General features: G+C 36.6%; 2 long non-coding RNA genes across 4 annotated transcripts in view; one reads left to right on the top strand and one right to left on the bottom strand.

Moving 5' to 3' along the window:
* Positions 1–12,001, bottom strand: part of LOC140680671 (uncharacterized) — a 182,617-nt gene that overhangs the window by 109,457 nt on the left and 61,159 nt on the right. Inside the window, exon 1 of one of the 2 annotated variants that reach the window (XR_012052026.1) lies at positions 10,124–10,798. The exons of the other annotated variant lie outside the window; for it this stretch is intronic. This is a non-coding gene — a long non-coding RNA (uncharacterized lncRNA). Of the gene's footprint in view, positions 1–10,123; positions 10,799–12,001 lie in introns of those variants that run through there. 2 annotated transcript variants of the gene reach the window in all.
* Positions 1–12,001, top strand: part of LOC140680670 (uncharacterized) — a 37,811-nt gene that overhangs the window by 14,024 nt on the left and 11,786 nt on the right. The window lies entirely within an intron of this gene.

Genomic DNA, 12,001 nt, shown 5'->3' with positions numbered 1-12,001 from the left:
CACACAGCATCCTAATATTTTCATGGTGAAGTCACTAAAAATAATTTTATCCTCTAAAAATGTACCTCTAGTTTTTAATGCCTTCTGTCAGAAGTCAAACTTTGTATTTTTTTTTTAATTTTTCTTTCCTAACTCTCTAAGTCAGAGAAAACAATTTTTTTTTTTTTCTCACTCTTTTGCTTATGTCCAATAACTCTTTCAACAACGATTCTTCACTCAACATTTGGCTGGGAGTGGAATTTTAATTTCCTAATCAGCCAAAGTGAGCCGTGATGTTCAGACTTCATTTTAGTCATCTCAGGAATTTGGTGGGTTAAGAACATTTGTGTCTCAGTGGGATGCACAGCTCCTGACTCACATTATGTTGCACCACAGCTGGATTACTGCCACTTTATGTTTGCAGCCTTCTTTGACCATGCATCCTCTAAATCCCTGGTTTGCACAAAATTCAGCACCTAGAACGGCCACTTGCATACATTGGCTTATCTCATGGAGGTGGAGGATGCTGCACAGGCTTCCTGTCAAATGAATAATTACTTTTACAGTACTTGTATACTCTTCAAATCTTTCTTTCATCACCACTTACCTCCCTGAACAGCTGATCAGTCACTGTCCTTGTAACTGGGACTTGTACTTGCCCTTTCTTAAAGATTCAATTTCTTGTTTCAATTTCTTGTTTTCTTTTTTTTTTTTTTTTTTTTTTTTTAATTAAGCTGCTTTCCATCAGAGCTATTTGATACTTAACTTTTTTGAGCTTTTTGGGTGGTTTATTTTGGACGCCTTGTCTTGACTTCTCTAGCAGAATTTCTGTTTAATTGTAATGTAGTTTAAGTGTATAATGCCATGTGTTGCTTCTGCATGGAGTGTGCTATATAAATGTAAATCAGCTAATTAATTCATAACAACAAGTATTATAGCAACACATTGACTGTCATGCTCTGCAGTTTTCCAGTTGAACACTGTGTATATGCTTTGTTAGTAGAGGAATTGCAAGCAGGAGGGTTAATAATTTTAAATCTAAATAGTCTTGGCTGTTTATACAGCCAACACAATTTTCTATCTGGAGCCTGTACAGATAAAGAGGCCAAAGTTTCTACTCTCATCCCTGGTTCGTTGAATCATATAAAGGTTTGGGTTGAAAGGGAACTAAAAGATCATCTCTTTGCTACCCCCCTGTCATGAGCAGGGACAAAATTGAGTATATTCAGTGTGACTGTGAGAGAAATCACCTGTTTGGATGCTTTCAAATATCACCTGTTTATGAAATGTGGAAAACAACTCATTTACTTCTGTGAAAGGTGCCCAGAGAGACCTATGGATAAATTGACTTTTGTAAGTGTGGAAATACTGAACATGATCTAAATTCTCAATAAATCACTTCTGAGTTCTGTTTTGTCATTCTTTGTAACAGAATGTTACAAAAACTGGCAAAATTACACTAAAATTACTCCTCTATGTCTCACCTGCTTCTAAATCCAGTTTATCTACAAGATCTAAAATTATCTGGAGTTACAGCAAGCTTTATGTAAGCCAGTATCTGACAGATAAAAAACATGCTCCCTTCTCCCTTCTGAGACAAGGCTGCATGTTGATAGCTACCAGTGGATTACCAATCTTTCTCTGCTCAGAAATGCAAAAGTTTTATTTAAAACTATTTAATTTTAAGCTAGTCACTTTAAAGGCAAAAGATTCCTTGAGAACTTGCAATTCCATTCATATGCATCCAGTGTACCATTGAAACGTAAATTTTAAAGAATTTAGAAATTTTAGAGGAGCTAAGATTTTAGTTAGAAATAAGCCTTACTAGAGCTAAATGAAATAAATTAGTAGGTCTTGATGAAGTTAAGAGTTAGTAGTTAACTAATAATTGATTGCTTGTCAGCACAATGTTTAGTTAGCTGGGTTTATAATGAAGAATATAAACTGACAAATAGCTTTTAGGAACATAAGACAATTGTGGGCCTCCTCTGTTCTGAAACCAACTGAAGACAAGGAATGGGAGTTCTACCAAGAGTTCATTTGTCATATTTGCATTGAAAAGGGAGAAAGGTCAGAACGAGGAAGACTTCATTGACTTCCTCATTTTGGGACCCCCTCCTCATGAAAGGGACACCGACCCATTTCAAAGAACAAACCACGCATGCTGAATGGCTTTTGAAATGATCAGCATAGGAAGCGAGGCATGGGATGTACCAAAATGATGAATGTGTATTTGTATTTTGGGTATTCAATACTTGTATGGATAAAAGGGCTCTGTAATCACCTGGAAGCTGCGGTGTGGATTTGGGGGCTATCCCAATAAACACACACTTTCTAACTTTAAACTGTTAGAGAGTTTTTGTCCATCACAGTTGGATATTGGTAATAGATCAATATCCATATTTTTTAATAAATTACCATGAAATGCACTGGAATGCTGCTGTGTTTGCACTAAGGATCAGAGAATCAGAATGGTTTGGGTGGGAAGGGACCTTAAAACCCACGAAGTTCCAACCCCTGCCATGTGCAGGGACAACTTCCGCTGTCCCAGGGTCCTCCATGCTCCATCCAGCCTGGCCTTGGACACTTCCAGGGATGGGGCAGCCACAGCTTCTCTGGGCAACCTGTGCCAGGGCCTCACCACCCTTACAGTGAAGAATTTCTTCCTGATATCCCATCTAAACCAACTCTCTTTAGTTTGAAGCCATTTCTCCTTGTTTTGTCATCACATACTCTTGCAAAAAGTCTCTGCCCATCTTTCCTGTTAACTCCCTTCAGGCTCTGGGAAGCCAAAATTAGGTCACCCCAAACCTTCTCTTTTCCAGTCTGAGCAATTCCAATTCTCTCAGCCCTTCTTCACAGCCCGGGTGCTCCATCCCTCTGATCATCTTGGTGGCTTCCTCTGGATTTGCTTTAAGAGGTCTCTGTCCTTCCTGTGCTGGGGACCCCCAGGACCCCAGGTGGGATCTCACTAGAGCATTATTGAGGGTATAAATCTGACTGCTCTGAGAAGCACTTCAAAGCAGGAGTTTTGTCACTGTCAGAACAGTTCCCTAAAGAGAATTTACAAGTGAGAAACATTTTCTCTTTAACTTCTCAATGGAGAGTGTTGGTTAGTTCTGGAAAAAGAAACATAGAGCAACTGAAGACTTTAAAACCTTGAAGACACTCAGGTTTTAGACAGTTTACGAGGAAAAAAAATAATATTCAGGCACTACACAAAATAAAACCTCCAAAATATTGTTCTTTTAGAAAAAGTGGGTGGAAATATTACTGTTAATTTTTTTACACCACATCAGGTTGTCTGATACAGAAGTAAAATGGTTGGTGCTCAAATGTTTTGTCCAATGTAGGGACAACTACAGCTTTGTGTAGCAGTTTCTCAGGGTTTCCTCTCTTGTTTCACATCTCTGAGCAAGTACACAAAAGCTGAGACCAGCAACTTCCTTCCCTAAAGCAATGAGTGTAACCTGAGAGCAGAAACATCCTTCCTTTCTGAAGCTGAATGCTGGCAGCTGAGTGATGCAGGCTGGCCCTTGCACAGCTGCCAAGTTGGATTTGTCCTGTATCAGCTTCTCACAAACAGCACTGAGCAACTCAGTGGATTAAGGTACACGAGGAGCACCAGGATCGAGAGGAAAATGTTTGAGAGACTAAAGCAGCATTTTCAGTTGGAGTTGTTTCTGTCATTTTTCCTCTCTTTCACTAATTAAATATGTGTTAAGCTGAGCATTTGTCCTTTCAATTCTTGCTAAGTAATATCAGGAGTGACACATAACCCCCCAGCCCCCCACAAATGGTTTATTCTCCAACAGTATTCATAAACTTATCAGAAAAAATCCCTCCACTTCCTTTATGCTATCAAAGCTTTCCTCAATTTATCAAAGTTATTAATAACCACTCTCCAGTGTAACTTCAAAATAAGTGACTTTTTAATATGATTATGCTTTCAAGGTCTAACAGTTGATTAAATACTTCTTGTATGTGCAAACGTGCTTATGTATTCACACATATAAATCCACTTGAATTTTATACAGAGAACATACACAGCTATGTTTTTATATATATGTTATATATATTTATATATATATATTCATATATATGATATATATTTTTCTGTACCTCACTGTTTCAAGACACCTTTACAAAAAAAAAAAAGCAAATGCTTCCTTCTTAGACATAGACAATTAATGCAGTTAGGAGGGAAGAAAAGGAAATATCCTAAAAGGCTCAGTTATGGAGAAAATTTCCAAGTGAAAGATGTAAAAAGACTTAAGAATATAATGTTGAAGTACCTGTGTAATTATGCAAACCATCATATTTCTTTCTACTTTTTTGTTGCACAGTTAGATTAAATATATGAAGGGTGAAAAAAAAAACAAACCCCAAACAACAAACCAAAAAAAACAGCAAACCAAGAACGATTTACATTATCTGAAGGCAGTTGCACATCTCAGATTGCTAAAAACATTATCTTAATTATCCACATATTATTCTCAGAAGAAAATCATTAGCTTTTTCTTTATGAGAACTGTCAATGCCAAAAATACTTCATTCCAGAAAACTAGATTTAAAGAAAAATATTCAAACCAACTTACATTTAAATCATGAATAGATTGCTTTGAATTTGTTGTTTTTAAGCACCTGCAAATTAAGTCATCCAGAGATAGGAGGGCCTTGCTCAAAATATCTGTGAATCTCTGGAAAAAGAATGACCCCTTTGGCCCGTTATTAGTAATAAGACCTTATGTTTAGGACAGGACTTAATTTGGAGCAAGAAAACAGCAATCTATATCCTCAAACTGAGGAGTTATCCATTCATGGCAAAAGTTATGAGGACATAAGAAAAAATAGCTGCACCTAATCACAGAACTTGATATTAAATATTGAAATGAACAGACAAAGGAAAGGCTTTTTAATCAGTACGCCAGATGAATGATGACCCTGGAAAAACAAGTCTTGGACAAGGGCAAATAATGCTAAAGTTAGGAAATCACAATCTGGTGATAAACATAAAAGTTTAAATGAGCCAAATAAATCTTTTATTTGTGAATTCTTAATTTTTAAAAATATGACATTTTGTGCTAAGGTGAGATCTGACCAAAGGAAGAACATGGGCATTTTTGTGGCCCTATCACTTGCAATTTGGCTTAAGGTTTATTATCTAATATGACTGTCCCTTGTGTGCAAAATATGGTGGAAATATTCCTCTCCACTTGTCTTCTCCATTTATTTCTTCACTGAAAATCTTTCCTATCTCTTTTCTTATCTAAGGTAGATAAGAAAAATTTCCTCCTGTATGTTTGTACAGCTTCTGGCATCCCTGAATCCCAATTTCCAGAAGGAACTTCTGGGTATTTCTACAATAAACATGGATCCAATAAGATACTTCATCTTAAAGGATTCAGAGATTAATAAACAAGAACAACGACAAAAATAAGCCTTGAGGCTGTGAAGCTTTTGGCCTCCTCTACTAAGTGAGATCAAACTCAGAGATCACCCATCCCTTGTATTACAGACAGTGTTTGTTTTTGAAACAAATACTGAGTGAAGAGTTCAGGCATGAAATTCAAACCACTTATTTTCCAAACCGCTCTTATGGAACATGACTTTCTACAGGGTCAGATGAGGCTGGAGGAGTGTGAATATATGAGATGATCATGGCAATAACCAAAAAGCTCATCACAGTACAGGATCACAGCCCCGGAGCAGGGAAAGAGCTCAGGATTCAGTTTAACAGATGTGTTGCTATTAACAGTGGGGCCGGTGTCTAGAAATTGCAATAAATGACTGAAAACTTATAGACTGAATGTAAAAGGTCTGTGAGCTGCCACTTGAGAAGGCAGATTTAGCTAATAAATTAATAGACTGAGGCATGTCCTATCCAGAAGTTTCCTGTGAGGAAGGTTCTCCTGGTCTCTGATTCCTTTTTCCAGCCCTATCATGTTACTTCAGACACAAATACCTAAAATTGCCCATGATATGGAGTAGTTACATGATGTTACATGAAGTCTGAGACACCTAGGATCTTCTTCCAGCTTTGGTGAAAACTAAAACCCAAAAAATGGCCTGCCAAAACTTTGTTTTGACCTGTCTTTTTGGGGTCTAAAACATCTTCATTTCCACGACAGTTCTAAGGGTTAGCTGAACTTTAAAAGCATTATCCCAATGATGAGTATGCATGATAGCAATGAGAAATACATTTTCTCCAGATTTTAATTTTAAAAAAAAGTCTACATAAAAAATGATGATAAAACATAGTTTGTGGTACAAGGAAATTTGTGATCACTGACAGGTAATACTTGATTTATTCATTCATGGGGAAAAATTACAACACAACATACACTGTATGAAATTAAGATAGGATCCTAAACAATTTTATCCTTTAATATTTCTAGCTTTCCTTTGTGTGTGTCATAGAAAAACATGTGTTATTTACCCAATGGACCAGAGCATTTTCTCTGAAAAAGATGAGCTTGTAATGGAAATGCTGACACAACCTCAACTAAAACAGCATGAACAAAGACACTTTAATAACATTTTTATTGCTGTAACATCTTTTAAAAAATGAAACACCTGAGACTAGTGCTTAAAAAAAATAAAAACCAGAGAAAAATTGCAAGTTCTGCTCTCTTCACGTGATGGGAAATTAACTCAAAGAGTCAAAGACTAGAATGTTAACTTACCCTACCAACATTTAAAAGCATTCAAAGAAAAATCATTTGTATACATATATATATATTAATGTATTTCGCTGGAAATATATTACTATATGAGCTAACATTTAGAAATTTCTAACTTTTCAAGAACTGATATATATTTACAGATCTACAAGTCACTGTGATGCCAGAAGAGTTTTCTCTACAGTACAATTTAACTTGGAAAATACAAAACATGAGTGATGAAGGATTTTGTTACACACTAAGAATCATATTCAGGGACATATTGCTATATAGGATATATCTTGAGAATTTTTTGCTCATACTAAAGCTATGAGAAGTTAGTAACATCTTTATAAGGACTGCGTTGCACTGTGTCTGAAGAGTGTTTCTAGGAACAGGTTCAGGTGCCACTTGGATCTCCTTTCTGGAAAATCTCAATTTTTGGGATTATTGAGGGAGAAGATGAAGAAAACAGAATCAGGTGTCAGAAGGAGATTGTAGGATTATATCTTGCAGTATTATTGTTCCTTGATGCTGCACTTCTGAAGAAATTATCACAACATTGTTGAGAGGGACAAAATTGAACAAGTCATGTTAAATAATCCTTTACTCAGAAGTTCAACAAACATCCAAGCTCAAGACCCCAAGCTCTAACATAAATGTTGTCAGGGCCCACTTAAGTGGTTCTCTGAGTCTTGGGCTTTATTTTGAGTTTTATTATAACCTCCCACTGATGTTGACATCATCTAAAAGATGGGGGATTGTACAAGGAGCAGCCAAACTTTTGTGATTTTTAAAGATTTCAGATTTATAAGCCCAGTGAGAAGTTCAGGGAGGTTTGGGTTGTTAAGCCCGGAGAAAAGAAGGCTCTGGGGAAACCTTAGAGGTAGAGCAGACTTTGGTGCTAAAAGAGAATTACAGAGGACTTTGGATAAGGTCATTAGTGACAGGACAAGGGAGAACAGTTTTAAACTAAAAGGGAGAGAAGGTTTAGATCCCATATTAGGAAGAAATTCCTGACTGTGAGGTGCTGAGATCCTGGAACAGGTTGGCCAGAGTAGCTCTGGATGCCCCATCCCTGGACATGTTCAAGGCCAGGATGGGTGTGGCTCTGAGCAACCTGGGATGGTGGAAAATGTCCCTGCCCACAACAGGAGGGTTGGAATGGATGGGCTTCAAGGCCCCTTCCAACCAAATCCATTCTATCTGTCTGTGATTCTTCTGTATTTTGAAATTTCTTATGAATCTGACAGCAAGTGAAGACACCTGGTGAAGCTTGATTTGAAATCTCTTGTTGCTATTAGGGGCTGTTTTCACCTAATCTAAATTTAATTGTGCAATAATCAATGCTTAGTTCAAGATTCAGTCCTGTTCTGGGAAATGGACTTTGGTAATTCTCATCATTCTACAATAATGTTCAAGACAAACAGAAACCCATTGTCTTGATACAACATTTTGAAGGAATCTACACAAACATTGTGAGAATGTCTGTGTTGCCTCTATTTTGCCTTAAAAAACCCCTTTTTGCTCTTTACAACTATAAAACCAACTAAATTTTCTTACTAACAGTTTCCTATAAATCTCCTGATTGTTTAAAATTTGAATCACCAGTCACATTAAGTTCTTTATTAATTGTTTGAGTAACACACTGAAAAAGCAATATCAAGAGCCTAATATTTACACGTGCTTGGACTCATTCTTACCATTGATGCTGGTGAGATTTCAGTTCTGCACATATAATCTTATCTCTTTCTTATTACCCTTGGTGTAAAATGGCAAAACCCTAACTTTTCTAGGGCAGAAAATGTTGTGACATCATGGTCAAAGTTTACACAGCCCTCAGATTAGGTGCTATAAGTTTTAAAAACTGACTGGGTATTTGAATTTTTAAGGTTACTTTTAGTGTGATATAGGGAAAGAGTGACAAAAATTGAATAATAGGCATGATATAGCTATTATCATTACCAACAAAAGGTACTACAAGAGCACAAGTGTTGGATTAAATGCAGGGATCCTCCTGCAGTCTTCTTTTCAGTGAATTCCATTTGAATGGCGTTCTATGCATTTAAAGTCAGGATTCAAACTTTACTGAAATGCAAAATTGCTGGGACAAAACTTATTGCAGATGACTGGTTTGTTTTACTCTCATTTATTTGCCCTGGTTTTGGGATAGTATCAGATTATTGTGAGTCTTCATTAAATTCTATCTAACAATTGAGTTTTTACACTCTGGGAGTAGTACCAAAGTACCCTTTATTGGACCATCTGTGCTCTCTCTGAAGCATATGACTCAAAAGAGGATCCAAAAAAATGCATATTTTTCTATTAAGTCGTACCTGATTATAAATGGGAGATTAAAGAAAGGAGACTACACCAACATGGGAACCACAAACACAGTGATTTATATTTCTTAAGAGCTGGTGCTGTTAATTGTGCAGAACGGGACGTATATTTATAGACTCCACACTAAAGCATCCAAGTCAATAAATTCTAAGAATTTCCAGTGTGCCTTAGGAAAGTCTGAATTTCACTTTCCCCTCTGCTAAGCAGTCTCCTTGAACTTCATCTTTAAATAGCATGTGAAAAGAATTAATTTTTTCAATAGCAATCTGCATTTCCACTCCTATTTTCTTACCAATCATAGAACTTTGAGAGAGGTTTTAAGAAAAAGGAAAAAATATAGTCCAAACCATCAATTTTCTGATATTTTTTTGGGATAATTGTTTTAGCTAACTACAAGAGAGGTGATTTCGTCATTCATTTGAAGTGGAAGAGTTCCAACAGGACAAAATTAGTAAGAATTACCTGAAGTGTCTCAAGAGCCTGGTGATTTTATTGGTGGTGGAGGAGTTTTAAGTTCAAGTCACTGGTCTGCATCATGTGGATTTAATGTTGAGGCTGTACTGGGTTGGAAAAACCAGGAAAAAAGGGCTTCATGGAGAGGTGAACTATTTCCTGTGTAATATTTCTGTTCAGCAAATGTATGTATTATCAACGTAAATTTAGAATTCATCAAAAAATTAATAAACTAGTTTGGATTTTTTATGCTTTTTGTTGAAATGCGTATTTTATACCAGTACTTTCCTGTTCACTAAGAACAACAAGCAGAACTGAGAAACTGAGCTCTCACATGCCAAGGTTTTTTCTCAGTAGAAGTTAAAGAACATAAAGTTACAACTTTCATCCAGTGTCCAGAATTTTGGAGTATAAAGATAATTCCTAGAGTTATATATTTTTCAATCTACATTTCTGATTAAATAAAACAATAATTATGGAAAAGGGGAGTTCTGTGAAATGAAGTGGAAACAAAGTACTCTGAGTAAATTGGAGAGAAAATGATCAGTATGAGGGCTAGCCATGTCTTGCAAGTTTCCTACTTGTATCCAAAGATAAAATGAAGCACCATCAGCATCTTATTTCCATTTATTTAGCAAAGACTATGGAAAAACTGATTAAAAAAAGCAGTCTCCAGTGCCACCTACCAGCTACCAGTATCCTGAATCCTTATCCATTGGTCCAGTTACCATGGTGTCACTCTCAGCCACAGGTCACAATTCCATCCAGTCTCATTCACATGTGATGTCTGTCATTAATCATCACCTGCTCCTTTCCCAGCCCAGGAGGGAGCAGATTGATCATAAATGCTTTGAAACACTTCAGATCCTCAGGTTTTTTGAGAACTTGGAAACACTTCAGTCTCCTCCTGAGACTTCAGCCTCAGGTTTATCTCTTGGTCAATGAAGTTGTGGTTGCCCCATCCCTGGGTGTGTCCAATGTCAAGTTGAATGGGGCTTGGAGCAACCTGATGCAGTGGAAGGTGTGTCTGCTCCTGACAGATCTGTCAGAACTGGGTGATATTTAAGATTCCTTCCAACCCAAACCATTTTTTGATTCTGTGATTCACTTTATGGACAACTAAGGAACTGTATGGGCTGCATGTGTATCTTGAATTTTTCCGCAATAAGTACATATATATGTTTGTGACTCGTTGCTATGGAGAGGACAGTTCAGTGAAAAATAAATGCACTGTGAGTGTATAAATCTTCTGGCAGAAGGTAAGATCTTCTGAGATACTTAGAAACAATTTAGTGTATATTTTTCACAATACAGAACTTCATTGCCTCAACACTAATATTGCAGCAGCTGTTAGTGTCATGAACTGAAACGAAAGCACTTTAGTTAAGATTAGCTTTTAGTTTACTTCCAAACATGAAATAGTTCAATTATAAAAATTTCCATTTTTTATTTTTAATACTTCTATACTAAACCAAATAGCCCCTTCTTCTCCTTCATAAATTGCTCTAGGGGAACCATGGTTTCAAATATTGTATTAGCAATGAAAATACAAAACAAATGCAACACCCATTTTGATGATTTAAAAGCACTTGGTCTAAAAAACAAGTTGATGAATAAATAAATGGGTTCTTCAGACACTGTGTGCTTGTTAAAGCAGAAATCTTGGCAACAGCTGCGATTGCTGTTCAAAAAAGTGTGAAGCTATCTTTAAATATACAGATAGCTTTATTTAAATCCCTGGGAATTTGCATGCATTCGAGTTAAATTCTGCTTAAGTATTGTGCTGAATTGAGGCCACAAGTAAGAAATGCGATTTTTAATTCAAAGTATCAGATAGATATAAAATTTGAGGTAGACACAAATCATTCAGTAGCCCTTGTTATTCCAGCCATTAAAGAAGAACAGCAAACAAAATTGCATTTACATGTGAGCTGAAACGAAGGGCTCCTTCTTGTTTATATCAAAGGCAGTCAAACCTCTCACTGAAATGGAGACTGGGCACAGAATAGGCATTGTAAATAACTTCCTTTTTGTTCTGTGCTAAATGGAATCCATTTACAAGTTAAATGAAAAATGGGTAAGTGACCATGTATGTCCGTGTAACATCTGTGTGCTCACTGGGAAATCAAGTGACCCTGTTGCTATTGTTCAGCCTTTTCAGTGTATGACATGTCAATCACATTAGGTGTTTACGATGCTTCTAAGACTCTAAGACTATCTAACAAAGTGTAGAAATGCTATTTCTTTGAGATATCCAGCTCTGATATAAACCTTAAAACACTCAGCCCTGATCTGGGTAAAAATGCCAAGGTTGCCTTGCATGTTGAAGCTGTGAGACTCACCAGTTTTGCCAAACATCTCATTGGAAGTTACATCTCTTCTGTGATATCAAGAATGTCCTGTTTGGGGTTTTCTGAACTAGGACTGCAGAGGGAATAGTCATGATTTCAGGATTTCAGCACTACAAGTGCCAAAAGGAATTTGGAAACTTATAGAATTTCAGCAATGAAATGTGATGGACAAAAGAGTTAACAAAACATTTTGTATGTTTTGAAAAACAGAGC

This window comes from Taeniopygia guttata, chromosome 1A (genome assembly GCF_048771995.1).
Source record: "Taeniopygia guttata chromosome 1A, bTaeGut7.mat, whole genome shotgun sequence".
Lineage (NCBI taxonomy): Eukaryota > Metazoa > Chordata > Aves > Passeriformes > Estrildidae > Taeniopygia > Taeniopygia guttata.
This window is presented reverse-complemented; position numbering and strand designations above follow the sequence as displayed.